We start from the raw sequence: 27,224 nt of genomic DNA, 5'->3' as shown, positions 1-27,224 counted from the left end.
AGGGCCACCAAGTACTGTCGAGTGCCCAGTTCTCTGCAAATTGGTTTAAGCCAACATGATCTAGGGCGCGCATAATCCGGGCATTCAAAAAGGAAATGTGCCACAGTTTCAGGTTTGTCAGTACAAAGGGCACAATGGCGTGATGCTGGCTGAGACATATTCCACCTAGAGCGGAGGTCGGCAAGAGGTAGAGTCCCTAGTCTGAATTTAATATAAAGGGCCCGATCCATGGCGATGGTAATAATGTCCAAATAGGGCTCAAGGGCAACAACGTCTTTTATTTTCAGATAAGCTGCGGTGGCATTGCAGTGGCGCTGGTTGCTGATGAGCTTGGTGGAAACCCAATCCCAATACAGTTTTTTTAGGGACTCCTTTGGGGGAGCTGAGTGGTTGGACCAGCAAGATCCCAGTCCTAGGTCCCCTAGCAGGTGTTTAATGTCCCTAAGCCATTTAATCTTCTGCCAACCATCCGAACACATCACCTCTGCCAGCCCGTCTGCATAGGATTTTAACTCCGGGACCCTCCACAAGCGAGCCCAAAGCAGGAGTGGTCAGAGGCGAGCCTGGTCCTTAATTGATTTGCAGCCTGCGTCCATTAGCAGCGGGACTGTCGGGGTACTCATCGGAATGGCAAGGAGGTCTTTAATAAATTTATTCTCTGCCTTGGTCAGAGACTCCATGTTGCCTAGGCCCCATAGTTCAGCTCCATAGAGTGATGCAGATACAGCTCGAGCTTTATAGATGTCTATTAACGGGGCTACACAATGTTTTGATGAGTTACTGTACTCCTTAAGGAGGGTCCCCCCCACCCTTTTATGACCAACTGTCATTTTGTTAATATGGGCAGTCCAGCTCATAGCATCGCTCAGACGGATTCCCAGGTAGTCAAATTCAATTTAAGTTAAGTTGGTTTTGCCAAGGGTTTGCTTCAAGAATTCTCTCTAAGGGTTTAGTCAGCACCGTACCTCTGGAATAGAATGTTGGAGGTCTGGTATCTCCTCTCAGGACTCAATATTCCAGTCACCCGCAAGGGTAGGCTGGAAACGCCGGAGCTGGATTTTCTCTGCAGGAGAATAGACAGCGTCTCTCTCAGAGCGTCAAGGAGGAGGAGGGGCAGCGTCTGTGGGCTTCTCGCATCTGCTGGGCTCTGCAAGGGACAGCTGTTCTGCTCCTGTATTCACCACCACCATTGTGTTTGCTTAAGGCAACGTTGGTATTATTTATACCTGAAAGGTGCCTTGTTTGACGTAAGTTTTTGGACATAAGACGTCAATAAAGATGTCACTAAGAACTGGTCATTCTTACAGTGCTCATTAGAGTTCAATTACTAATCAAAACAAAGCAAGCTGGGCTTTCCCAGGTTGCTGGGGGTTTTATCTGTTGAAAGAACTCGGAGTGTTATCTAGGAATCTAAGGAAGTGGCTTCTGCTGTGTCATATACTTTAATGAGCTGCAGAGACGAGTTACTGAAATATGGCTCTGATCGTTTATGCCATTATTATAGCTGTATAGGGGCACAAGGTCACAATATTGATCGGGGTCCTAGATAGAACACAACACCCACTCCACGAATTTATGTCCATCAAATTACTAAAAACTAAAGCAACAAGATGCGCGTGTAATACTTCCCACCCCAAAATACATATTGCATTTGAAATGGCGTATATGAAATACATGAGAGTATTGGTACTGTACGTTTTTAAGCATAGAAATCATTCAGAAATTATTGCATATGTAATCAGTTGAACGATTTTGCGAAAAAATAACACATGAAATGTCTCTCAATACAGAAAAGAAGGGCGAGACTATTTCATCACATATAAATACAATTGCTGTGAATTGTGCTAGAGGCCGATGTAAAGTTTTTTTTTTCTTTTTTTCTCTCTAGATCTACTAAAAATAGAAGTTCTGTTCTTTATGAATAGTTCTACTTTAAGCAAAAGTATTTGTACCAGAAAAATGTAAATATTTTGAAAAATGTTCAATCCCAAAAAAAAAATTCTCATGGTGAACGGGGGAATAGAGTTCCAAACGCTTTTCAGTAGTTTTTGTTGATCAAAACTGAAGGACAAATTCAGAGTTCATGGGAACGCTGTGCGCCAGAATGTTTTTTCCAAAAGTTATTGTTTCTGTTCAGGGGAGAACATCATATCAGACAGGCTCTCGAAGAATAGGTCTACATATTCAGGTGACAGTTCGACCAGGTTCGATAGTGCAGTAACCTGGCAGGTGTGAGAATGATTGCTATCATCGATGTTTGGATCAGCAATGCTCACAGAAAGCCATACCTGGGTGATGCTGCTTTCATTTTTCGCTTCACTGCCGCCACCTAGTCGTAGCGCAGGAGTCTCAACGAATGCCGTCATCAGGATTGGTAGCCGCTGGGGACAACACGATGCATGAGCCGTTACAGGACTTAGCAAAGTATCGATATCCATTGGTACTGCTGATGGTAGTGCAAGACAGGTGTCTAACACGCTTTCTTCTCCGCATAGTATACATCGCAGCACAGGTAAGATGCAGGTCTGCCATATAGGTCTGAATGAAAGAAACCAGGTCATGTTCAGATCTCTCAGCCGGGCCATTCCAAGGACTCTAGTTATGCGGTCCCGGTAGCGTACTGCTAGGATCGGTTCTTCCATCCTTGCCGGAGTCATGTCTGTGTTTTGGCTTGCCATATCGGAGCAGGATGGTCAAAAATAAAATGCCTGCTACAAGTCCCAAAATTAGGGGTATGCCGCCAAAGACTGAATAGACAAAATTGGGAATAATTGCCAGGATTGCTTTGAATGGTGTTAACAGTCCAGAAAAAATCGTCTTAAATACGTTTGAGATACCTACGGCATCCGACATATTTAGAATTTGGCTAAGCATTTCTGTGAAATGCACGGGGCAATTTGTTGATAAACGGTCATGTATCTCTGATGTTGTCCTTGCAACTTGGAGATCATACGTCTCTTTTGATGACGTGATGGGTACTGTTGTCTGTAAAAGCACAGACTTCATTCTGCTTAAAGTATCAATTCGTATAGAAGAGACATTCAAAGGAGGCCAAATCGGCGTCTCGGAATCTCCAGGGCCGTTTGGAAACAATGCTTGCATACAGCAAGTGACCATGGAAGTTACGCTTATGAGATATGCTTTCCCTGGCATCAAGCCACAACAGCTGTGATTCGTTATTAGAATGTAACTCCAGTTAGAAAGTTGCTTAAAGAAAGGCTCTATCTGCGTTGCAGGTGTGACGTGCTGGTGGCATGAAAGGTTTTTTGAAGTCCCTTCACAGGCCCCATGTAAATTAATACCCTGGCACAAAAGTATACCGCTTAGTGAATGTTTGCAATTTTCACCACTAAGAAATACATTTTTGTTGTTGTCACTGTAGCATGTGTGTGTATATGGTAATTTCCATGATGACTTAATGTACCCTTTACCCAATCGTTCATACTGGCCAGTCGGTATATACTCAAGGCAATTTTTAAAGCGGAAAATTGTTATCGGAATTGTGATAATCCTGTGTATTATCCATGCAATGACAGGTCTTTCTGGCATTGTCAATGGTAATCTCTCAAGTTTTTCGATGCTCAGGATTGTATAGTCTACTCCTTTCTGTGCCAAGCTGATTTGTTTATCAGTAAGGTTAAAAATGGAAAACAATGACGTTGTGTTGATTAAACGCCATGGCACATAGCCTGAACGAAGATTTTGCAGCGTCCAGACTAGCTGTACAATAGAACGTAATTGTGACTGGCCATGTTGTAACATTAGCAAGTCTTTATCTATTATATCGATGGCAGATGATACAATACTGTCCAGTGAATATATTCTGGAGGACAGAGTCATTAACCCATTGTCCACAACAGAAAGTGATTTTTCCAAATTGATACAATCAATTTCTCATATTTTTTCTGCTGTTTCAATTTGTGTTACTTTCCATGCCTCGTTGTATGCCGCATATACATTGGCCGCTATGAAACGTTTCTGACGCTGTTTGGGTGGTCCCATAATGAAATCGCGCAAATCAGCACCATCTTTAAGTAAAGATAAGTCCTGCTTAATTTCTGCCAGTGTGGATGATTCTAGCCATTCAAGGCTTAGCTTCCCTACACCGTATGTTGTTACTATCCCTGGATGTTGTCTCTGGGAGTATCTAGGGTCTGGTCATTGTTAACCCCTGTGTTTTGTTCAGGAATCTATCTTGACAGTTATTCGTGTCAGTAGGCCAGATTAACCACTTTTTCCAATCAGGATGTGTTCTGTTTAGATGTATAATTTTTGATACGTCTATTTCAATATCTGTGGTTGCATTATCAGGTATTGGCTTCGGAATAGACGGATTGTTAAGGTCTTTAATCTTAGCTAGGCCAAGACAGGTTGTTTGGTGAATTGTGTAATTTAAAAACATCATTTGTTCTGGGATCATGCAGGCTCGAAATAATGCTTCTAGGCCTTGTACCTGCCATTCTTTTGTACCCCAGATGGTTTTTGTTTCAATGTTGTTTTTCCCGAAATCAAAACCAAATGTCATCATTTCTTCATAAAATGCTTCTGAATATATCAATTTAGTATTTGTCAACATGGTTTTCGTCCCTGTTTTATCCAACAGTTTTTAATAAAATGTTTCTGCATCACTTGTGTTAAACCCTGAGAAGTATTGGAATTTCTCATAGAATATTCTTGAACTGCTTTTAGGTGGAGTAGCACAATGTTCCCATTGGTTATATTTAAAAACATTTCTAGGTTGAGCAGATTTATGTAAGTAATGGTCTCCGTAATGTGAGAAACAGTACATTTGTTCATAACTAGATGAACCTTGCAAATAATCATGTTCTGTAAATTTTGCTGACAGCACTAAATCTGACATCATATTATTTATACTTTCAAAATCCCAATCATCAGAGAATGTACTTGGTTTTACAAAGTCACTTAATGAAACCTTGAGCTGGTGAGGATATTTCAAGATTTCGACCGGGCCATATACTTCATAGTCAGTCTTGTCCCACACTTCCCCGCCGGGTATTGGAATGGCTGTGACATTTACTGATGATAGTCCTCTTTTCTTCACGTGGGATGATTTGTGTGGTTTTAGAACTAAGTTGATGTTCTGACTTGCTGTGTCCATTGAACTGTATTTTCCCTCAATGAATTTTCCCAAACAAAGTACCATGATGAGCCAAAGCAGGAGGAAAAATACACCTAACCCAAACCAAAATTCTAACCATGGAGAAATAAGATAGATTTCTTTGATTTGATGAAAGAGTTCTGATGCTTTTTCTTTGAAAGTCTTTGTTTCTGGTGTCGCTTCAGGGTCGCTTTGATCTTCAGAAAAGTTATCGAAATTGATGAAGTAACCAGAGGCAGTTCTGTCAATTGTTGGAATTGTTTTCTCCATTTGTCTTTCATAAGCACATTCTGATGCCACATCATTGTAGACTGGTGTTTCATGACAAACTGTTTCAATCTGTGTTTCAAGAGGCACGAGTTCCATGGCATTATTGCATAGTCCTTCTCCGTGCACTGCAGGTTTATCAAATGTGATTAGTCTTTCAGTTTGAACCTCTTGGATTGTTGCAAATTTGGGTATTCTGTTATTTCTTGGGAGTCCACTTGGCCTACTGTTGATTATAGGCCACATGCTTGTGGTTTTACCAGGTCGATTCATACAACTCGGTTCTCCATTTTACCAGCAAGGGGCAGTAGTACTACTGATCTTGTTCCGTTGATTTGAGGAAATATAAATTTTGGTCAAGTTGTGTTCCCTAGCGTGTACCCCACCGTCTCCATGTACGAGTTAAAGTGCATGTAACTTCCCTCCTGTACCAGCTATGAAGACGCAAATACATTTGCGTCCAACGTCAACATGTCCTCTTTCAGACCCACCCTGAATGGGTTGGATAGCCCGTTCCTAAGTATACTATGCCAACGTCTTTTTGTAGTGTACTCTACATGTTTTCCAGCTCTGGCAAAGTAGGCCTAGAATATCTGCCATCGAGCCTTCTTCTCCCTCCTGACTCTGGGAGCCTCAAACCAGGCTGCCCAGGCTGCCCCCGTACCCGTGAACTCTGCCTTACTTCCAGCGCGGCCCAGCGCGCTCAGCTCAGCCTGCTGCCTGCCAAGATTGACTATAACCTTCGAGTTATCTGTTCCGCTCCTCGAAAATACATTCCTGCCTGCTAGCTTCAGTAAACATCCCCCTCAGCTACAGGGCCAAAGGGCCGACCTGTCTCCGTGCAAGTAATTCATAGCTTCTGTTGCCATGCTCCCATGGAAGGCCCATGCCCCCACATATTCTCATGCAGACACTCAGGCGCTTATACACGCACTCACAGTCAGTATAGAATAGCTTCTGCCCCAGAGACCTTTCCGCCCGGATAGCTCAGTTCCTAAACACCAGATATCAGATATGATAGAAGCACAAGTTGATCTGACATGCCAGACTTCTGTCTCTTTCCGTCAGTGCAAATGTCAAGCCCCCCTGCACCCTCCAGTTTCACGTCCATCACACGTCATGCAGCTGCGCGCGCATCCAAGCTTCCGATTTCTGCTGACATTACAACATTTCTGCTTAGTGCCACCCCTTTTGTGACACCTATCTGTGACGTTTCTAGCACACGCCTAGTCCACGCCTTCTGATTACGTACTAGTAACACGTGGCTACTGTTATCTTGTCTTCTCTCAGCTGCTACGCCTACTGTACTGTTTTCTATTGCATGAATTAAGTATATAAGCTATGTACTGTCAATAAAATGCAGCGCGCTCTATCCCTTCTTCCACCCCTGTGGTGGAAAGAACATGATATCCTGGTCCTGACCATTCCTTTTTAAGGAATAAAACCCCTAAGAACTCTAACACCACGGACTCTGGTTCTTTCTTTCTGATTGAGTTATTATTGACTAAGTACCTACCTGCATAGAAATTTCGACGGTAAATTATATATTTACATCATTTTGGCGCCCGAACAGGGACCCCTCCCCCACCTCACGCGCCGGTTGGTGCGTTGTAAACTCTGTCCCCTGCCATCAGCTAGAAGGAAACTACGCGTACCGGCAGGATTTCCTGTATCTCCCTCTGGCCCACGGAGGTGACGAAGATTACGATCAGTACCCAGACGAGGCGGTGAGGAGTGCGGAGGATCCCGACCAGAGCCCAGCCGAAAGAAGCAAGGTCCGAGGTGTCAAGAGGCCCACCAGTTTTCCGAAGTTTTCCGAAGTTTTTCCGAAGTTTTCCGAAGTGTCGAGTCCAGTCGAGTTTTCCGAGGCCTTCTGTTTCCGTGCTTCCCGGTGAGTACCATTGCTGGGACGTATCTAGACGGGTTTGGGTACACAAGTCCGGTCTGCACTGTTTCTAGACAGTGTATCTGTACTGTTTAGCAGTACATCCGTTCTGCACCGCTTTAGCAGTGTATCTGTGCTGTTTAGCAGTACATCCGATATAGGGGGTAGTCATATATGTTTTCAAAATGTCTTTTTATGTGATTAATGTCGTGGTATGAGTGTGACTGTTTCCTAATGTGCATTTATGTTTTCTTGTATAACTAGCTGTATTCAGTATTAAGTAGCAAGGATCGAGCATTCAGTATCAAGTAAACAAGATGCCGTTTTTCAACAAGCTAAAGCAGATAGGAACTAGGAAAGGGATACTAGAGGAAGAAATTCCTATCCCCCCTAGGGACACCCCAGGTAACTTTATGTACCACAAGCATGGCATAGATGCCATATTATATCTCGATTTATGGGCTGACTATACCAAACACCTAGACGAAAGACACAGATGGCCCGTTACCGGAACATGGGATGCCGAGTGCATCATGAAGGTAGAGGAAGCACTATGGAAAAAGAAAGCCAGACAATCTCAGAAGGACGCCATAGAGTTTTGGCGTAAGGAATCACATAAGCGTGCTGAAAGAACATTACGTAGAGAAGACAGACTTAAAGAATCAGAGAAAGCCCAAGAAAACGAACTAGTTACCGAGGGGATCCGAGTAAAAACTGAACAGATAGACCGCGCACGAAATAATCTCGTAAACGGTATGTATCTCGCGGCCGAGGGTTCACCTGAGGCCATTTCAGAAATACCGAAAGACCTACCACCCCCATTGGTTCCAACCAAAGTAACTCATAGGACCACTAAAGACATATTCCTGAATGCCTATCTAGAGGATGTAGCACCCGCTTACACCAACCTGCCTGTTCGCGCCCTGCCTACCGACGGGGACGGGGGTGGTAACCCGCCCCAAGATCATATTCTACCAGTATCACGACAGGTTTCCCCTGTTCCACCAGCTCCACCACTTCCCGTACCTAAAACTGATCCACCGAAACCACTTCTACCTGATCCTACTAAAAGACACATTCAAGTTCAGGTACAGACTCCACAAAGAAATAATGCTCAAGCTTCCGCCTCAGGGGGTGCTACCGGGGGTCTTCACACCCCGCCACCGACACGCAGGTTACCGCTTGGGGACTTGCGGAATCCTTTTTCGTTCAAATCACCCCATCTTGACATGTTTAAAGAAACTATTTCAGTTTGCAGATATGATCCAGTACCCGGAAAAGACGATATAATGGTGATGGCATCACTACGGTTAAGATCTGCTACTGATTTCCTGCTGTGCTATGCAGGAATGAAGGAGCGCCTAGATAGAATATATGAGTTTGTTCAGACTGGGAAAGACCCCGACAGTATTAAAGATGCCATGGAGCGTCAGAAAGTTGACGTTCAAGCACAGATACTACGTTTTTTCATAAATTGCCTAATAAGAGAACGAGATAGGCCTGGGACCGACCAGAGTGAATTAGATGCATTAAACAAGTGGGGTCAAAATATATCTGAAGGAAAACACGACAAGGGGACTTGCATAGCTAGTATGTACAAGAAAATTAGAAAAGCAGTGATAGAAATACACCAAAAAGAGAAAGAGAAGGCTTCCTCCGAGGGGGAAGAAGAATGTGAAGAACCAGAAGAAACTCTAGACACTATAGCATATGTAGGTAAAGGAAATTACCTTAGGAAAGGCATCCGTCCAGAAAGCAAGAGAGTTCTTTTCTGTGCCTTGACCAATCCGAATTCTGCTGAGCATCAGTTCCAGGAAACTGATAAAAGGCTTCGAGATCGAGTAGGGTACCATGTACTCAATTCTATGGATGAACAAGAACTAGCCCGGTCAGCCATATCATGGGCCGAAAATCCAGACATATATAATGATGACACAGTAGCGCAGACATTTCTGAACCTCTCCCCAGACGAGCAGAAATTAGCAGGTGTATACATGATTCAGCACCTTCTCATAAAGTACAGAAATCAGCATTCGGATCCAGGTCCCTTACCCGAATTATTAGAAGCATTACTCATGGATAGATGGAGAGGTCTAAGTACCAAATTAATTCAAATAATTCTAGAACAACGACGTAGATATGACACTTTCATAAACTCTGAATATGTTCCTGCTCCGCCCCCAGAAAGAAAAACGTATCACATGCAATGCCTGGGTGGCATTGAAAGTCAGAACCCCTTACGAGAAGTACACCCAGTTATGGGTACGGACAATCTCTTGAAACGTGTATATGTACACACGCCATTGACCAAGTTAGAACTGTTAGAAATGAAGAAACTAGTTCCGAGCCATGATAAAGACCCTGCAGGTTTCCACAGAGAGCTTAAAGACATGTTACTGATGGGGGATTACACATATGATGATATCATGAAAATGTTAAAGGTGCTGCTGCCCACGGGCATCTACGAGAAACTAAAGGAAAAGGAATGGGAGGTGGGAGAGAAAAAGATTGTATGGGCAGAAATAGAAGACGAAGAGAATAAACGTGTCCCAGGGGTAGGCCTTGGGGACAAAACTAAAGCATTACCAGGTTTATTAGTACAGGTCCTGCCAAGATTATTGGCAACTAGAAAAGAAGACTGGGATGCGATCTCAGCATGTAAACAGAAGCCCGACGAAGATACTAGTGACTTTTATTCAAGATTCGAGAAATGTTTTATTATTAATAGTGGTCTTAAACCAAGTAGCGAATCGTACCCGCATCTCTTTGTATCAAAGTTAGTTGAGAATTCCCTGTTAGCAGTCAAGAATCGTGTATACAAGGTGGAGAGTACATGGCAAGCAAATACGCCATCTCAGATGTTACAAATGTTACAATACCATCAGAATAGAATTAGAGAAGAACAGGATCAAGAACAGAAACGTATGAAAGACACAAAAATGAAAATGTTAGTAGCCCAGTCGGTCCATACCGACGGGAATAGAAAGGGTACGGCCCAGACAGGTCACGCCGCAGCTCCCGTTAAAGGGACGTGCAACTATTGCAAACAGCCAGGTCACTACGTACATGAATGCCCCGTTCTGAAACATAACATAGCGACAGGTAAAACTAAAGAAAGACCGCATCCGCCTAGACAAGACCATAACCAGCATCAGTCCTCACAGAATACACAGCCTATGCATGTTTCCTCACCTCCAGCACAGACAGTAGCGGTATCACAGCCACAGCCCATTGCCGCGTCCCAGCAAGTTTCACAACAGATGTACCAGTATGCCCAGTCCGCTTACCCCGATTATCCACGATATACATGAAACAGCCTAGAGAGGGAGTTTGGTTTGCCTCTTATTGAGATTCCTGTAGATCAAGAGGGTCCTTATGTACACAGTCAAGTATTGGGAAAAGACAGAAAGTTTTTAATTGACACAGGGGCAAGCCGCACAACAATAAGTCATAATGAAGTCCCAGGGGCACCCCTCTCAGGCTCACAGAATGTTTCCCTTGGCTTTTCAGGACAGCCCATTGTAAATGAAGTATCAGAACCAGTCCCCCTGGCTGTGGGTCCACTATCACGTGTTACAGACTTGTTACTTACGAAATCATGTCCAGAAAATCTGTTAGGAATTAAAACATTGAAGGCTCTAGGAGCTATAATCTGCTGTTCCCCGGAGGGAGTTAGACTCTTTCTACGGGATTTCAAGGGTCATTATGTTTTGCGAGAATTCGATGTCAGATTGAAAAATGTACCAGATCACCTATGGGCAAAAGGCCCAACTGATGTAGGTTGTATGCATATCACACCATACCGTGTTACACTCAAGACAGGAGTTGTACTACCACGAATCAGACAATACAAGTTACCACCCGATGCTGTAGTGGCTTTACTGGAAATCATTGAAGAGCTCATAGCACAAGGAGTGGTCGTAGAGACCGACTCCAATATCTGTAATTCACCCATTATTCCGATTCTTAAACGTACTGATCCCAATGCACCGCCAGTATATCGGCTGGTGATTGATCTAAGAGAACTGAACAAATGCATTATTCCTCAGTACCCTGTGGTTCCCGACATCTCATCTTTATTGACTGCTATTGATTCAGAAGCAACGTTCTTTACTGTAATTGACCTCAAGAACGCCTTCTTCAGCGTGCCTATTGATCCAGAGAGCCAATATCTCTTCGGATTCAGTTTAAATGGACGCAGTTTCAAATTTTCACGCGCCCCAGCATCTATAGCCAAGCACTGAAGAGACAACTTGATTGTATCACAATGCCAGTTAACACTGCTTTACTGCAATACGTCGATGATCTGCTGATCACCGCACGAAGTGAGCCCGAATGTGAACAAGCATCACTGACAGTTTTACATTTTCTGGCAGACAAGGGACACAAGGTGTCTCCTTCGAAGCTACAATTCTGTGTTCAGCAAGTTGTGTACTTAGGTCACTTGCTGTCCAAAGTGGGGAGACAGCTCACTCCCGATCGCATTCAGTTAATTGCAAATATGCCACAACCCCAGACACAAAAAGAAGTGCGGGCCTTCATAGGCCTCACCTCGTACTGCAGACAATGGATTCCTCAGTATGCATTTCTAGCCAAACCACTCATTCAGTTAACAACACAGGAGGCAGCAACTTCGACTGTCCTTCCTTGGACTCAGGAACATACACAAGCCTTTGAGGAATTAAAGAAAGCATTATGCCAAGCACCAGTTTTAGCGACACCATGTTACAGCAAACCGTTTACACTTTTTGTCACAGAACGTGATGGTACAGCGTTGTCTGTCCTCACCCAAGATCAAGCAGGTTCACATAAGCCTTGCGCTTATTTTTCAAGTACATTGGATTCAGTAGCCCAGGCACTCCCTGCGTGCTTAAAGTCAGTAGCAGCAACAGCACTAGCAATCAGACAGAGCGATTCAATTGTTTTAGGTCATCAGTTAACCGTACAAGTTCCACATTCTGTTGAGGTTCTTTTAAACAGAACCCAGACTCAGCACTTGACCATAGCACGACTGACAGGTTATGAATTAACGTTATTCCAGCCACACATAGAGATCAGACGCTGCAGCATTCTGAACCCCGCAACACTGTTACCTACAATTATGACAGATCCTGCCCCGCATGATTGTATAGAAATCATTAATGCAGTAACAAAGCCACGGCGAGACTTAACAGATGTCCCACTGACAAATCCAGACCTGACACTTTATGTGGACGGTTCATGCATGAGAACAAGTACAGGAGAATTAGTGGCCGCGTATGCAGTGACCACTGAAACTGAAATTAAAGAAACACATCGTATTGACACACTGTCTGCTCAAGCAGCAGAGCTCATCGCTCTGACCCGAGCTTGTATACTAGCCAAGAACAGAAATGTTAACATATACACTGATTCCCGTTATGCGTTCGGAGTCGTACACAACTTCGGAATGTTATGGCAAGAACGAGGTTTCCTGACCTCTCATGGTGCCAAGATACAACACGGTCCCCTCATTCAAGCACTGTTAGAAGCAATACATCTGCCCTCAGGCATATCCGTCATGAAGTGTAAAGCACATACTAAGGTTACAGATTCTGTTTCCCAGGGTAATGACCTGGCAGATCAGACAGCGAAACATACAGCATTGACTCACACTCAGACAACTGACATGACAAAGACAATAGGACCGACAAATTGTATGACAGTTAGGGATCCTGCACTAGATGTTATCGATATTCAGACACATGCTACCCCAGATGAAATAAAGAAATGGATTGAACTAGGAGGGATCCAGACAGATCAAGGTTGGATGACGAAGGGAAATTCTACATGGTTTCTCCCTGACTCTATGGTTCAAGTCATAATTAATACAGCACATAGTCCAGCACATCTAGGAGAAAAAGCAATGTTAGACAGTTTACAGAATCTCTGGAGCAATAAACACTTACGAGCAGCAGCAAAACAGAAAGTGCGTACTTGCATGATCTGTTGTCAGTTCAATCCAGGTAAAAGCGTCCCTGTAGAGCAAGGTGGATTTCATCCTCCCGATCATCCTTTTGAAGTCCTCCAGATGGACTATATCCAGATGGACCGTTGTCGGGGATTTAAATATGTCCTCGTAGTTGTTTGTGCACTGTCCCGTTGGACCGAAGCCTACCCAGTCCCAGATTACACTGCTCCGACCACTGCCAAGCAGCTGGTTCGTGAATTCTTCCCACGGTACGGCATGCCTCGTGTCGTGTACTCAGATAACGGTCAGCCATTCTCATCCGAATTAATGAAACAGGTTTCCTTGCTGCTAGGATATCAGTGGAAATTCCATTGTGTCCGACATCCCGAAGCCGCAGGCCTTGTAGAAAGGCATAATCAGACACTAAAGACACGTCTTGCTAAAATATGTCAAGAGAAAGGGGTCGACTGGATAGTCGCCCTGCCAGTGGCACTGTTCTATATGAGAATGGTTGCCCATTCGAGATCAGGACTATCCCCGTACGAAGTGGTCTTTGGTAGACCACCGAATATGTGGGGGACGCCCATCCCTAAAAAAATTACCGATGTTGATTGCAATATGTTGACAGATTACCTTGCCTCCTTGATGTCTGCACTCCAATCATGTCGTTCACAGGTTGCCGCAGCCTTCCCTGACAACACTGATGTAAAGCCACACGATGTCCGTCCAGGTGATCTGATCCTCATAAGGAACTTCGACCGGAAAAGTCCGTTGGAGCCCCGCTGGAAATCGCCGAAGACCGTTCTACTTACTACGAGGACAGCAGTGAAGGTTGAGGGCAGGAAGGGGTGGGTCCACATGAGCCATGTTAAGCTGTGTAATGAACTGAAATCCGACCCAGGCTCATCCACCCCTTCCAAAGACTGTATCAAGCCCAGTGACTTTGAAGTTTCCAAACGAGAGAAAACTCCCCAAGAGGAATACAGACTCAAGCTTCGATCTAGCAAGTCAGACAGTTTAATTGTTTAAGTCCTCCCCTAGGTGAATCGGTTAAATAGTTTCTGACATGTATCCCCTAGATCGAGATAGAGAGAGAGAGAGAGAATTCAAGAAACGTACATACTGCAAATCACTGCGTAGTCACTGTATAGTGACATTATTAATCATGTTTTTTCTAAGTATTCTGATAATTGTTGCAAGCGTACTTCTTCCAATCTATTGCCCTATTTTCAAGCATGGACAATCTGCTTACAATGTTTCTGCTGAACACTCTTTTAGCGAGTTACCTCCACACGAACTCTCCTACAGACTTGCGCTGCGCAACAACACATTCATTAGTATGCTGCATCATTCTCATCAGACTAACAACGCTACAGACTGCTGGATATGTGGCCGACTCCCTCCCTACCAGAATTACAAGGGAGCTCTGCCCCTCTTTCCGTACCCGTTCACTCACAATGGCTCCTGTGGGGCATGGTTTAAAATAATTAATTCCTTAGATCCTGATATTGCTGTTTTCGATGGGGGCTGGGTTTGGGGAAACTTGAACTTGGTCCTGCTCGACGTCTGTTACCCTGATAAGGAGGGACTCCCCACTCGAATAGGAACTGATCTAGAAAATGAAGTATATGGATTAGGTAATTACACAATTAGCCTTATGATTCTTACTGTTGAATCCGAAGCTGCACCAGTCCTGCCCGCTATGCTAGTATTACCAGTCACTGGTGAATTATGTGTCAGAAAGAAAGGTTCAGTACACTTAGGTCATAGTAAATGCACTACTGTGGTCGAATTCAGTGATCATGGTAAATCGTCCTTTAAAGCTATCAGTCACTCTTATTTTGTTTGTGGTCATACCGCATACATACGTCTACCTCCAGATTGGGATGGTACTTGTTATATTGCATTCCTTCTGCCACCTGTTTTTCTAGCCCCTCCTGATTACCACAGAAACACAAATCTAGTAAAGAATAGACTCCGAAGGGATCTCCCGCTTGTCGACTATACAGAAACGGCATGGGAACAATACACCGATTTTAATAAAGGATTCTTTTTCTTTTTAGGCCCCGTCCAAAACAGTAAATTAATACGTAGATTAACTAGAACGCTTGAAGCTGTAGTACATGAAACTGCCTCCGCCTTGGGTAACCTAACAGAGGAGCAATCTGCCATGCGGGTTGTTGTCCTTCAGAATCGTCTTGTTATTGACGTCATCTTGGCAGATAGAGGTGGAGCCTGTAAGGTCATCGGGTCAAGTTGCTGTGTTTTCATTCCACAAAACGCGCCATCTGTATATCAAGCTATTACACGTTTGCATAAAATTGCAAATCAGATACATCAGAATCCAGGCACCTGGACTTGGTCCGGTTGGTTCTGGACAACGTTAACCGCTTGGGGATGGAAGATCCTATCCTTCCTAGGTTTTGGCCTTGTCATAGTATTCAGCTGCTGCCTGTGCCTACAGTGTGGACCAGCGATATGTGGACTGTGTGCCACATCGTGCATTGAACATTCCAGTTTTCTCTCAAATAGACAACGGAAGAGAGACGAACAAATTATGTTACAAGAACAAACTGATCAATTTATGATGATTGATATATCATGAAGGGTCCGTAGGGAACAAGGAGGGAATGAGGAAATATAAATTTTGGTCAAGTTGTGTTCCCTAGCGTGTACCCCACCGTCTCCATGTACGAGTTAAAGTGCATGTAACTTCCCTCCTGTACCAGCTATGAAGACGCAAATACATTTGCGTCCAACGTCAACATGTCCTCTTTCAGACCCACCCTGAATGGGTTGGATAGCCCGTTCCTAAGTATACTATGCCAACGTCTTTTTGTAGTGTACTCTACATGTTTTCCAGCTCTGGCAAAGTAGGCCTAGAATATCTGCCATCGAGCCTTCTTCTCCCTCCTGACTCTGGGAGCCTCAAACCAGGCTGCCCAGGCTGCCCCCGTACCCGTGAACTCTGCCTTACTTCCAGCGCGGCCCAGCGCGCTCAGCTCAGCCTGCTGCCTGCCAAGATTGACTATAACCTTCGAGTTATCTGTTCCGCTCCTCGAAAATACATTCCTGCCTGCTAGCTTCAGTAAACATCCCCCTCAGCTACAGGGCCAAAGGGCCGACCTGTCTCCGTGCAAGTAATTCATAGCTTCTGTTGCCATGCTCCCATGGAAGGCCCATGCCCCCACATATTCTCATGCAGACACTCAGGCGCTTATACACGCACTCACAGTCAGTATAGAATAGCTTCTGCCCCAGAGACCTTTCCGCCCGGATAGCTCAGTTCCTAAACACCAGATATCAGATATGATAGAAGCACAAGTTGATCTGACATGCCAGACTTCTGTCTCTTTCCGTCAGTGCAAATGTCAAGCCCCCCTGCACCCTCCAGTTTCACGTCCATCACACGTCATGCAGCTGCGCGCGCATCCAAGCTTCCGATTTCTGCTGACATTACAACATTTCTGCTTAGTGCCACCCCTTTTGTGACACCTATCTGTGACGTTTCTAGCACACGCCTAGTCCACGCCTTCTGATTACGTACTAGTAACACGTGGCTACTGTTATCTTGTCTTCTCTCAGCTGCTACGCCTACTGTACTGTTTTCTATTGCATGAATTAAGTATATAAGCTATGTACTGTCAATAAAATGCAGCGCGCTCTATCCCTTCTTCCACCCCTGTGGTGGGAAGAACATGATATCCTGGTCCTGACCATTCCTTTTTAAGGAATAAAACCCCTAAGAACTCTAACACCACGGACTCTGGTTCTTTCTTTCTGATTGAGTTATTATTGACTAAGTACCTACCTGCATAGAAATTTCGACGGTAAATTATATATTTACATCAGATTGCTAAGACAGGTACTGCTTTTCTGTAAGAAGGCCCAAGTTCCTTCTTCATCGCTTTTTTCTCTCTGACCAGATCCCCAATCTTTGGAATCCAGACAGGTCTTGCTGGGACTGGTGTTGTGTCTTCAGTGGTAGTTGGCTGTTGCTTTACTTTTATGTTGCTTAAGGATTTTCTTGTTTCATTCAGGTCCTGTAAAATAGCCAAACGATCTTTGATGTCAAAGTCTTCATTCTTATCTTTTACCACTGAAGCCTGACTATCAAGATCCTGAACATGCATTCTAGTTCCGAACAATAGTTCGTACGGGCTGAAACCTTTTAGAGAATTTCTTCGCAGGTTGTTAAGACTACGTTGGACACTTATTAAATGTTTGACCCACCCATCAACCGAACCTAATACCCTCGCTGTTATAGATTGCTTTATGTCTCGGTTTTTTCTTTCCACTACACTGTTCCCCTCAGGGTGAAATGGACAAGAGAATCACAACCCAATGCCCATACTGGTCATGGCCTCCTTATAAGCTCGAGAGCTAAAAGCAGGACCCTGATCAGAATGAAACATGGCAATTGCGTATGTGCCGATAAAGACTCGCAGTTCTTTTATAACAGTTTTGGCGTCAGCCGAGCGCTGGGGCCACATTTTTAAAGTGAATGTAGTCTTATACAATTAATAGGACGCTTGATTGTATATAGACAGCATTACCCTGTCTATAAAAGGTATCTGTGCAACAGGCTGGACCGGTTCACTACTACGATCTCTGCTGCAGTCTTGACAGTTCTTTGCAAATATTTGATGTTGCACGCTCATCCCGGGCCACCAGTATACTGATTGTAATTCAGTCAGAGATTCTTTGATCTTTTTGTGCCTCGGACCCAATCCCATGTGTGCGTCTGCTATTCAAAAGATTCTCCGGTTCGTGTTTGGAATTACCCTATCCCCCACTCCAGGGATTCGAGCAAAAGGAACGGAGTTTGCATCAATTACGTATGTATAATTGAGTGGATAGTTCGCGGGTAGTGCTGCACAGTCGCCTTTAAAGGACTTTTTTACTGCCAGCATGGTTTCCCCGTCTATGTATTTTTCTGAACGCTTTTTTGTGGCTACGAAAGCCGGTTTAGTTGCTTCCGCTATGGCTGTATTAGCCAATGAATTCCCTGCAACGTGAACGCCATCACGTTGATGACTCAAAGTGTGTATCACGTGAGTCTTTCGTAGTTCTTTCTGTAAAAGAACTACTTGCTTCTAAAGCATTTTATGCTTGATTGTGGCACCTGTGTCATCTTTGTAATCATTTTGAACCCAGCTCTGCAACTCATTATTGTAGGAATGGACGCAAAAATGCGAATCGCACACGATTAGTGTCGGGAATTCACGTTCTGCATTTTCAAGCGCCATCTTTAAAGATCTGATTTCAGCTCGCTGAGCCGAACATTTTCCCAGTGATTCAGTTTTTGTTATTTTCGGTCTGAATTTACCGCAGAGCCAGCGACCTTTAACAATCGCACATGCTGCATCGTAGGATTTATTTTCTACGTTGTAAGGCTGTACAAACCTGTCTGTGTAGATTATACAGGAGTACTGTTGTAGAGGAAGAATTTCGATTGGCAGAGGATATTCTTTTTCATAAGTTAAATCATTCAGTTTTTTCATGTGTGGGGCGAAATAGTATTTCACATTTTCCGCAGCAAGAGAATTTTCCCACTGTATCCATTTCGGATCCAGTGACACTGTAGGCAGGTTTACTGGGCTGAATAGTGCCTCAAAGGCGGATTCTGCTGTGAGAACAGTGATCCTTTTGCATTGTGCTAGTTCTCGTTCTTTAGCTATAGCAGTTTGCACTGCTTTCACAGTATTTTCTGTGAGACTGAATGTTTTTTCTGCTTGTGTGTACAAGTGAGATTTGTAAGCTATTGGTACCGTTTCTCCCTCATTAGAGGTCAGGTACGTTAATCCGCATCTTCCTGGGATGACTCGGATTACAAGGTTGCGTGTATTGTCACGTGTTTCTAAATTTGTTTTTGCTAACATGTCTGTTTGCAATGATCTCAAAATTTCTCTGTGATTTTTAGTCCAGTTGATTGGTTTAAAATCAGGTTTAATTAGTTCATAGAGAGGTTTAACCCTCTCCGCATAGTTTAGAATGTAAGTTCTTCCGAAATTCAGGAAGCCTAGAATCGATTGTAAGTTTTTCAGCGTTTTTGGTGCTTGGAGTACAGCGCACTTCTCCAAAAAGTTGTCCGCTAGGCTTTTTCCTTCACTTGATAATTCGTATCCTAAAAATAGTACTGTTAGATGGGCAAATCGAGACTTTTTAAAGTTGAATTTGTATCCCTCTGCTGCGAACCCAAGTATTATGGTGTTCACCCTATTCAAGTGAGTATCCAAGTCGTCGTCTGTGAGATAGATGTCATCAACATAAGATAATGCCTCATCATCATATATTTGTAGTAACTCTGTTTCTCTGGCTGAAAATAGTCCTGGGCTGTTCTTGAATCCCTGTGGAAGCCTACAGAAATTTTTCTGTGACCCCATTATTGAGAAAGCGGTCAAGTATCTGCTTTCTGGTGCAATATTTTGACAAAAGAAACCATTAGATATGTCTAATGTTGTTTTGTATTTTTTGCGAACTATGTTATTCATTAGTTCAGTACTATGCGAATTTTGTACTGCAAATGTTTTGCAACATGAGTTAAGGTGTCTGTAGTCCAAGACTAGACGATATGAATCGTCAGGTTTGGAGACAGGAAACAAAGGATTGTTCATTTGAGAGGTGCATGTTTCAATCACCCCCTGGTATTCAAGTTGATCTAAAATCTCCCTGACCTGTTTTTTAGCTTCTTGCTTAACTGGGTACTGCCTTTGTGCAGTCGGTTGACATTTTAACTGGATTTTGTGAGGAGGAGAGTCCTCATCCCATCCTACATGATTTTTATATAATGCTGGTGCCTGGGCTACTGCCCATTTCCTTGCATATATATATTTAGTGTGAATCGGAATGTGATTCGAGAAGGCAGGCATAATCATTTCTTCACCACGAGGGCACTCCCTGACAAACTCTGGGGGCCAATCTTTCTCAGCTAACAGGATGTCATAGCCTTTTGAGAGGTTATCCCAAAATAGACCCCTTATTTTTCTAGTCTTATCACCCTCTATACGCAGTGTTATTTAGTATATCTTATGAGGTTCGCTAACTCTGGTGTCGGCAGTTTCTACTTGAATGTATTCATTCATGTCCACTGTCTCCAGATGACTCATCAGAATCTTGCGAGCTATGGTGATTTCTGCTGCACTGTCTAGCATTGTCTGTGCCCACTCCCCGTTTTTCAACTGTGCCCTCAGTATTTTCGGCATGTTCCATTACTCTAATACTGGCTACCTTCTTTCTTGGAAAGTGTAATTTTTTACTTTGAGCAGGTTCCTTGTCTTTGGACTTGGTGTGCTCTCCTGGGTCTGACCGTCCTCTTCTTTCCGATTTCTACAAAAAAGATCGAGAGGAACGTGTATCAATACTTTGATATCTATCAGGCTTTTTCAAGTTATCCCTATTTTTAAGGTTATATCTTTTCTCAGAGGGCTCCCTCTGGGGAGACTGGTGTTCTCGAGTCGGAGTTCTTTCCCTCTGTCGAGGAGACCTACCTCTGGACTGGAAAACTTTTTCCTTGGGAGTGGATTATTTATTTCCATCCCAGCTCTTTTTAGGAGTGTTTAAATTATTTTTAATAAATAATTTTTCAGGATTTTCGAGTAGTTGGGGTTTTACTGGTTTCCCACCCAAGCTGTCTCTACCTAATTCTTCATAACATTTTCTATAATTCTGGCAAGCTCAATTGGTTGATCTGATATATCTGTTTCCTTCAACTTCTGGCGGATCGTCACAGATGCTTCTTCTCCTTTTATATTGACTAGTAATATAGCCGAGACCTGCTTGAAGTCTTTTAGTAATTTCATACCAAGAGTTAAAGCAGGTTCTGGACCGTATTCATTCTGAATCTGTTTTAGCACATCTGGTATTACCGCCATTGACGGAACACCATGTGTTTTTGTGTAAATGGAAGCAAAGACTGTACCCCAAGTGTCACAGTCCTCCACGTGTGCTGCGACCCCCATTGGAAGGCAGATGGTCAGAATTCTGTGTTTCTCAATAGGGGTAGTATTCGGAAATACTGCCTCTATTTGAGTAATTTTCTGCGCTAACCAGAAGGGAATTTGTTCCCATTTTATGGGTGTTTTACCAAGACATGATTGTATGTTCTGTATTGTAATTTTATTTGTGTTCCCCTGATGAGGGGTCAGCTGTGGAACATTAGCAGTTGTTTGGACTGTTGCAGTCCGCATTACATATTGGACTAATTGTCTATGTATTTTAATTAATGTTTTTAGCTGTGCTAAAAGTTCTTCTTTTGACATTTTTGCAATGTCCGGATGTGGTGTGTAGCTGGCTAGAACCGGCCACATTGCTCCTGGTCTACCTAGTGGACCGAGCCTGGTAATATGATCATTGTGTTTTAGGGCGCCTTTAAACCAGAGCAGGTGCTCTTGGTATTTTAATGGGATTTCAATCTCCTCGAAAGGAGCGTACTCATCCGGTGGATCCTCTATTTTGTAATAGTGGAACTCGTGTGTTGTAGCGTTTGCCGCTGGAAATTTTATCCAAGAATAGAATACCTCTGTCTGCCGATATTCGTGTGCCTCTATCACAAAGACGACTGTGCCACCTTGTGTGGTCAGTCCATTTTCTATAAGTTTTAACGTTATCGTTTTTCTTATGTTGACCGGGATGATTATTGCACCCGGTTCATTAATCCCTGTAACATCGGGACCCTGCTGAGTCGCATTTACTGCGGCATCAGCGGTTCCGTTGTCTTCTACTGACATTGTATAAATGAAAGTTTTGCAGAGCAGGTCTCCAAGGAGACAAAGATTAGGTGCACAATATTTTGGAACACTGTATCCTTCAACGTTGAATAAACCAGAAGCTCTACATAGGAATCTCTTCCTACTAAGTTTGGGCGGATTTTAACCTTTCACCCACTCCAGATGTCTATTGGTGTATTTACGGGAGAAAGGGTCTGTGTGAAAAAGCACGACTGAGTTAATCTAACGTCTTGCGTTAGTTTTATCGCCTTACCACACGTTGGGCGCCATGTAGTGTAGTTCCTATTTTCCCTATAGGCCCTGCGCTTTGGAATAACATAAACAGCAGTGTAGACGTAGAAGTGCGGTCTTCTCAGTCTTTACTGACTATGTTAAACTTAATTGGGTTTGTACCAGCGAGCTCAGAGGTCACTAGAAACTTTCTTCACTGAATAGGAAGTGATCTGCTTCCCTGGCTCAGACAAGAAGGGATTCAGTTTTCCAACAACCGCATAAACATGACAACTTTGCTCCTCAGAATAAGAGTCAATCTCTAGAGTCGTGTGAAACAATAGACAGCTATTTCACTCAGTCAGTTGTGCAAAATTACTTTCACCTGGATGCAGAGAATAGAGAGACGGGCGTTTTCAATAAAAGGTATTATTTATTGAACAGTCTTTCTTCTCATGCAAGAGAAATGAATTGCCACAATTGCAAGACTTGTTATTATAAAAAGTGCGTACAGTAAAAGGAGTATTGCGAAATAATACTGTAAAAGCATTGATATGGTTTCTTAGCCATATGATAGTTAAAATGAGTAAAATATATACGTTCATATATACATTTGGCTAACGTCCTCAACTGGTGCTTCTAACTACGCCTACCCCAGTGTACCTGACCTAAGCCTAATACTTGGGAGGGAGTAAGTAGCAATTTAAGTTAAGTTGGTTTTGCCAAGGGTTTGCTGCAAGAATTCTCTCTAAGGGTTTAGTCAGCACCGTACCTCTGGAATAGAATGTTGGAGGTCTGGTATCTCCTCTCAGGACTCGATATTCCAGTCACCCGCAAAGGTAGGCTGGAAAGGCCGGAGCTGGATTTTCTCGGCGGGAGAAAAGACAGCGTCTCTCTCAGCGTGTCAAGGAGGAGGAGGGGCAGCGTCCGTGGGCTTCTCGCATCTGCTGGGCTCTGCAAGGAACAGCTGTACTGCTCCTGTATTCACCACCACCATCGTGTTTGCTTGAGGCAACGTTGGTATTATTTATACCTGAAAGGTGCCTTGTTTGACGTACGTTTTTGGACATAAGGCGTCAATAAAGATGTCACTGGGAGGAGCCAAGATGGCGGACGGACAGGACGTCTGAGCTCCCGGCTCCGCAGCCCGTCTGCTGTTTACATGACATCCTGATCTTTATTCCTGCCTACGGCGCGAGCAAATGCAACCACGAATGCGCTGACACTTTCCGCATTCCTCCGATGTCCCCGCCGGCTTTTTTGGTCGAGGATTCATAGAGTTTGCCGACTTTGGACTTTGCCCACGCACTCTGGCCCGACCACCGCCACCGGACACCGCTGATCACGTACGGTGAGACGACCTGGGGCAGGACCGGCGCCTGGGGAAATGTTACCGGCTGTGGAGTGGGCGGCTTGGCGGAGCCTTCTTAGCGACGGAGAGAATACCTGTATGATTGGGTCCGGGCTGGCGATATTTCCTTTGTCATGCTACCAGCGGTCAGAGCGGTATCCATTTTAGTTCGCCCACCACCCGCATTGCTATACAGCCGAGGGCTTTCACATCTTGCGAGCCCCGTATAGCGAGCAACATCTCTTCGTGCCTTAAATGCTATTCCTCCGCCCTATGGAGTCGCCCTCCCCCCTCCGATGTGGGCTGACTGCAGAGATGGTGGCGGCGCCGGTCTACCTCGCCGAAAAGACGGAAGCCTCCATATCCCTGACGCAAGCTGCCCTGCCTACTGTCGAGCTGGAGGGTGTCCCGGTGGTGCCTTTGCATACTGCCGCCATGCTGAAGCGGGGAGCAGTCCTGACCTATGGTGATATCCTTCTAGCCCTGGAAGACTTGAGGGCGACACGGTGGCGAAACACTCGAGAACTGGAGCGGAAGATTGATGTCGCTATGCCATCCAGGGAACTACTGCGGTTGTCTGACCCCCCGATGCCTATCATTCCCTTCGAGGCGGATGCAATGTGGCGACAGGGGGATACTGTGGAACGTCCTCTCCCTGGCTACAGTGTCGAGTGTTCTTTTAATGACAAAGTTGCAGATACAAAGTTCCCTTCCATTCTAAAAGCTGAGACTCTGCCTCTGCAAGTGTTGCCACGGCTTCCTCAACATCGCCGGAGTGTGTGCCGTTCTGTGGGGAAAAATGTGTTGGTCACTTTCGACGTGGTGATGGTCGATGATTGGGAACTCTCGCTTCCTCTTCCTCTGCGTCTTCTATGCCGGGAGCGGCCATCTTGCTCCTTTGTTCTGCCTGAGGTACACCCCCAGCGGTGGCCATGCCTGGTGAGGTTTCAGCGTTCTGGCCAGGGCTGATGTTGCCTCCCTTGATGATCCTGCCTGACCGCCTGGCATGACCCGGACTAGAATACTTGTCTATGTATTTGATGTGCCGCATGCGTGTAATTTGCTATTGTTGATTGCGGGGGTGGAACTGTGGGGCCACCTAGGATCGGGCCGGGGCTGGGCGATTTCCTTTAGTGTGCTGTACGTATTGGCGGGCGGGGACTAGGATGGGACTGCTAATTATCTGATTTATTCGCACATTTGGAATTGAGTCTCCCCACCTGCTGCGTTGCTTGCTACTTCAGTTGTGATGATGATACGTAGGGTGGGGGATGCTTACGGGGCTGTGGTGACCGGGAGTATGTTAAATTTTCCTCCTCCTGCCTTTTCTGGGAGTCGGAGACTGGGATGTTCTTTCCCACTCTCCAGACTCTCTTTCCCACTTGGGGTTCTTTTGGGGCGACAGGCATGCCTATTGGGGGGGGGGGTGGGCCATGGCCTTCCGCTGGTATGCAGGGTGGGGGGATGGGATGTGTTCTATGTCTTTTCTTTGTCTCTATGGCCCTCTTTCTCTTTCTTTCTCTCCTCTTCTTCGGTTTCTTTCTCTTCTATGTTCTTTGTTTCTTTGGGGTCGGGGTTCAGTGTTAGTAGGGAGTTTATTGTGTTCCATCATTCTGTGGTATAGCGTTTGCTCTTAGTTCCTGGACGGTGGCCACCTGTTTCCTTACAAATGCCTTCCTCTATAACGCCTCCTTCTGGGTGCTCCGTGAACGGTTATGTCTCTCCTGGTCAGTGATCAGCTTCGACTCTTTTCGTAGTTTACTACATCGTACTCGACAAAATCATAAAATTAAACCTTTTCTTATCCTGACATTATTGTTCTATGTTCTACACGATACTTTTCACTCAGAGATTGCTTTAACGGCGTTCTGCCCTATTGGTTTTTTCTTTTATCCTTTTCTGATATGTCATAGCGGCCGGCCCCGAGGGGTTGTAGGCAGACGCTGTGTATTGTGCATTTAACAAAATAAAGGTTTAAAAAAAAATAAAAAATAAAAATAAAAAAATAAAGATGTCACTAAGAACTGGTCGTTCTTGCAGTGCTCGTTAGAGTTCTATTACTAATCAAAACAAAGCAAGCGGGGCTTTCCCAGGTTGCTGGGGGTTTTATCTGTTGAAAGAACTCAGAGTGTTATCTAGGAATCTAAGGAAGTGGCTTCTGCTGTGTCATATACTTTAATGAGCTGCAGAGATGAGTTACTGAAATATGGCTCTGATCGTTTATGCCATTATAGGGATATCTATTGATTATAGCTGTATAGGGGCACAAGGTCACAATATTGATCGGGGTCCTAGATAGAACAAAACAACCATATAGGATCAGCGGGAAACGGATAAACAGGAGATCTGGGAAATCTGCAAGGGTATGAAGGGAAAAGTGTCAAATCTACATGTTATAAGATAATTATCAAAATACAACCTGCAAAGGATACAGCAGAATAATCAAAGTATATCGAGCATAGTTACAAGAAAAAAAGAAGAAAAATCAAGCTATAGAAGAAGGACCAGCAGTTTCCATAGAAGATGTAGACTGTGAGTGGATAAACTTCATAAGATCCACAGGATCTTCAAAAGTAGAGAAACTGTGTTGAAAAATAACCTTAAGGCAGGGATGGAATATCCCATACCGTGCACCAAATGTGCGTAAAGTAGGTCGAAGTTCAAGGGATTCCTTCCGTTGTTTGGCTCTTGCTGCAGATACATCTTGGGATATAAACAGTTTAGCACCAGACCAAACTAGCTGTTTTTTAAGCTTAGCTGCTTTCAAAACCTGTAGAAGGTCAGTGAATTTAAAAAATAGAAGGATTACACCACATGGCTTCGATGGAGCAGCTGAAGAAGATAAACAGGGGCCCAGCCTATGAGCATATTGAATATTCAGATTCATGGATGCAGGAAGATCCAGAAGTTTTGGAAGAAGCACAGGGAAAAATTGAACGGGGTCATTAACTTCCAAACCCTCTGGAAGACCAAACAAGCAAAGATTATTGCATCTGTTCCTATTTTCAAGATCTTCAAAAGACTTCTTTAACAGAAGAACCTCCCTTTCCAAGGAAACAATTTTAGTAGATACATCCTGTAAATCACTAACATGCTGTTCCACCGAGAATAAACAGATCCAATAGAGGAAGAATCAGATACTGGAACGTGAGCAGTGTATTTCTTGTTAGTGAGCAACAATTATTTGCTTCTGCCCATGTGCCAAAAAGGAAGAAAGTCAGCAGGAGCAAGAGGAATCCAAAAGGAGACAAGCTGAGAGCCCATACAATCCCCCAATAGCATTCCTCCCAATATGAAAGCCATAAGCTAGTGCAAAGTTATTAATGGACAATTTAAAGAGGGGTCCAATAAACCGCAGAAGGAGGGATTTGGAAGGAAATGAAGAGAAAAGTCAATACCGCAGAGAGATAACTACGTGAGGATCACCACTGAAGAAAAGCTGTGTGTCTGCTGAGCATAACTGGGCCAGAAAATAAGAAAAGGGACTGGTACGCAGGAAAAGACAAGCCTGGGTGGGGAATTACAGTAAAAACCCCTTCATTATTGAAACTCCTAAGAAAAAATCACCATCGCAGGGAAAATCCAAAATGGCAGCCGATAGACAGCTGTTGGAGTTGCTCGATGTTTCTTAGGGCAGAGAGTGGTAGCAGAAATGCTATTAGGAAGGACCCACACATGGGGTCTTCCAATGTAGAAAAATCTCAGTTTCAAAGCCAAGGAGTTGTGAAAACCCC

The sequence above is a fragment of the Lissotriton vulgaris genome, unplaced genomic scaffold, assembly GCF_964263255.1.
Source record: "Lissotriton vulgaris unplaced genomic scaffold, aLisVul1.2 SCAFFOLD_215, whole genome shotgun sequence".
Lineage (NCBI taxonomy): Eukaryota > Metazoa > Chordata > Amphibia > Caudata > Salamandridae > Lissotriton > Lissotriton vulgaris.
Note: the sequence above shows the minus strand (reverse complement) of the source record.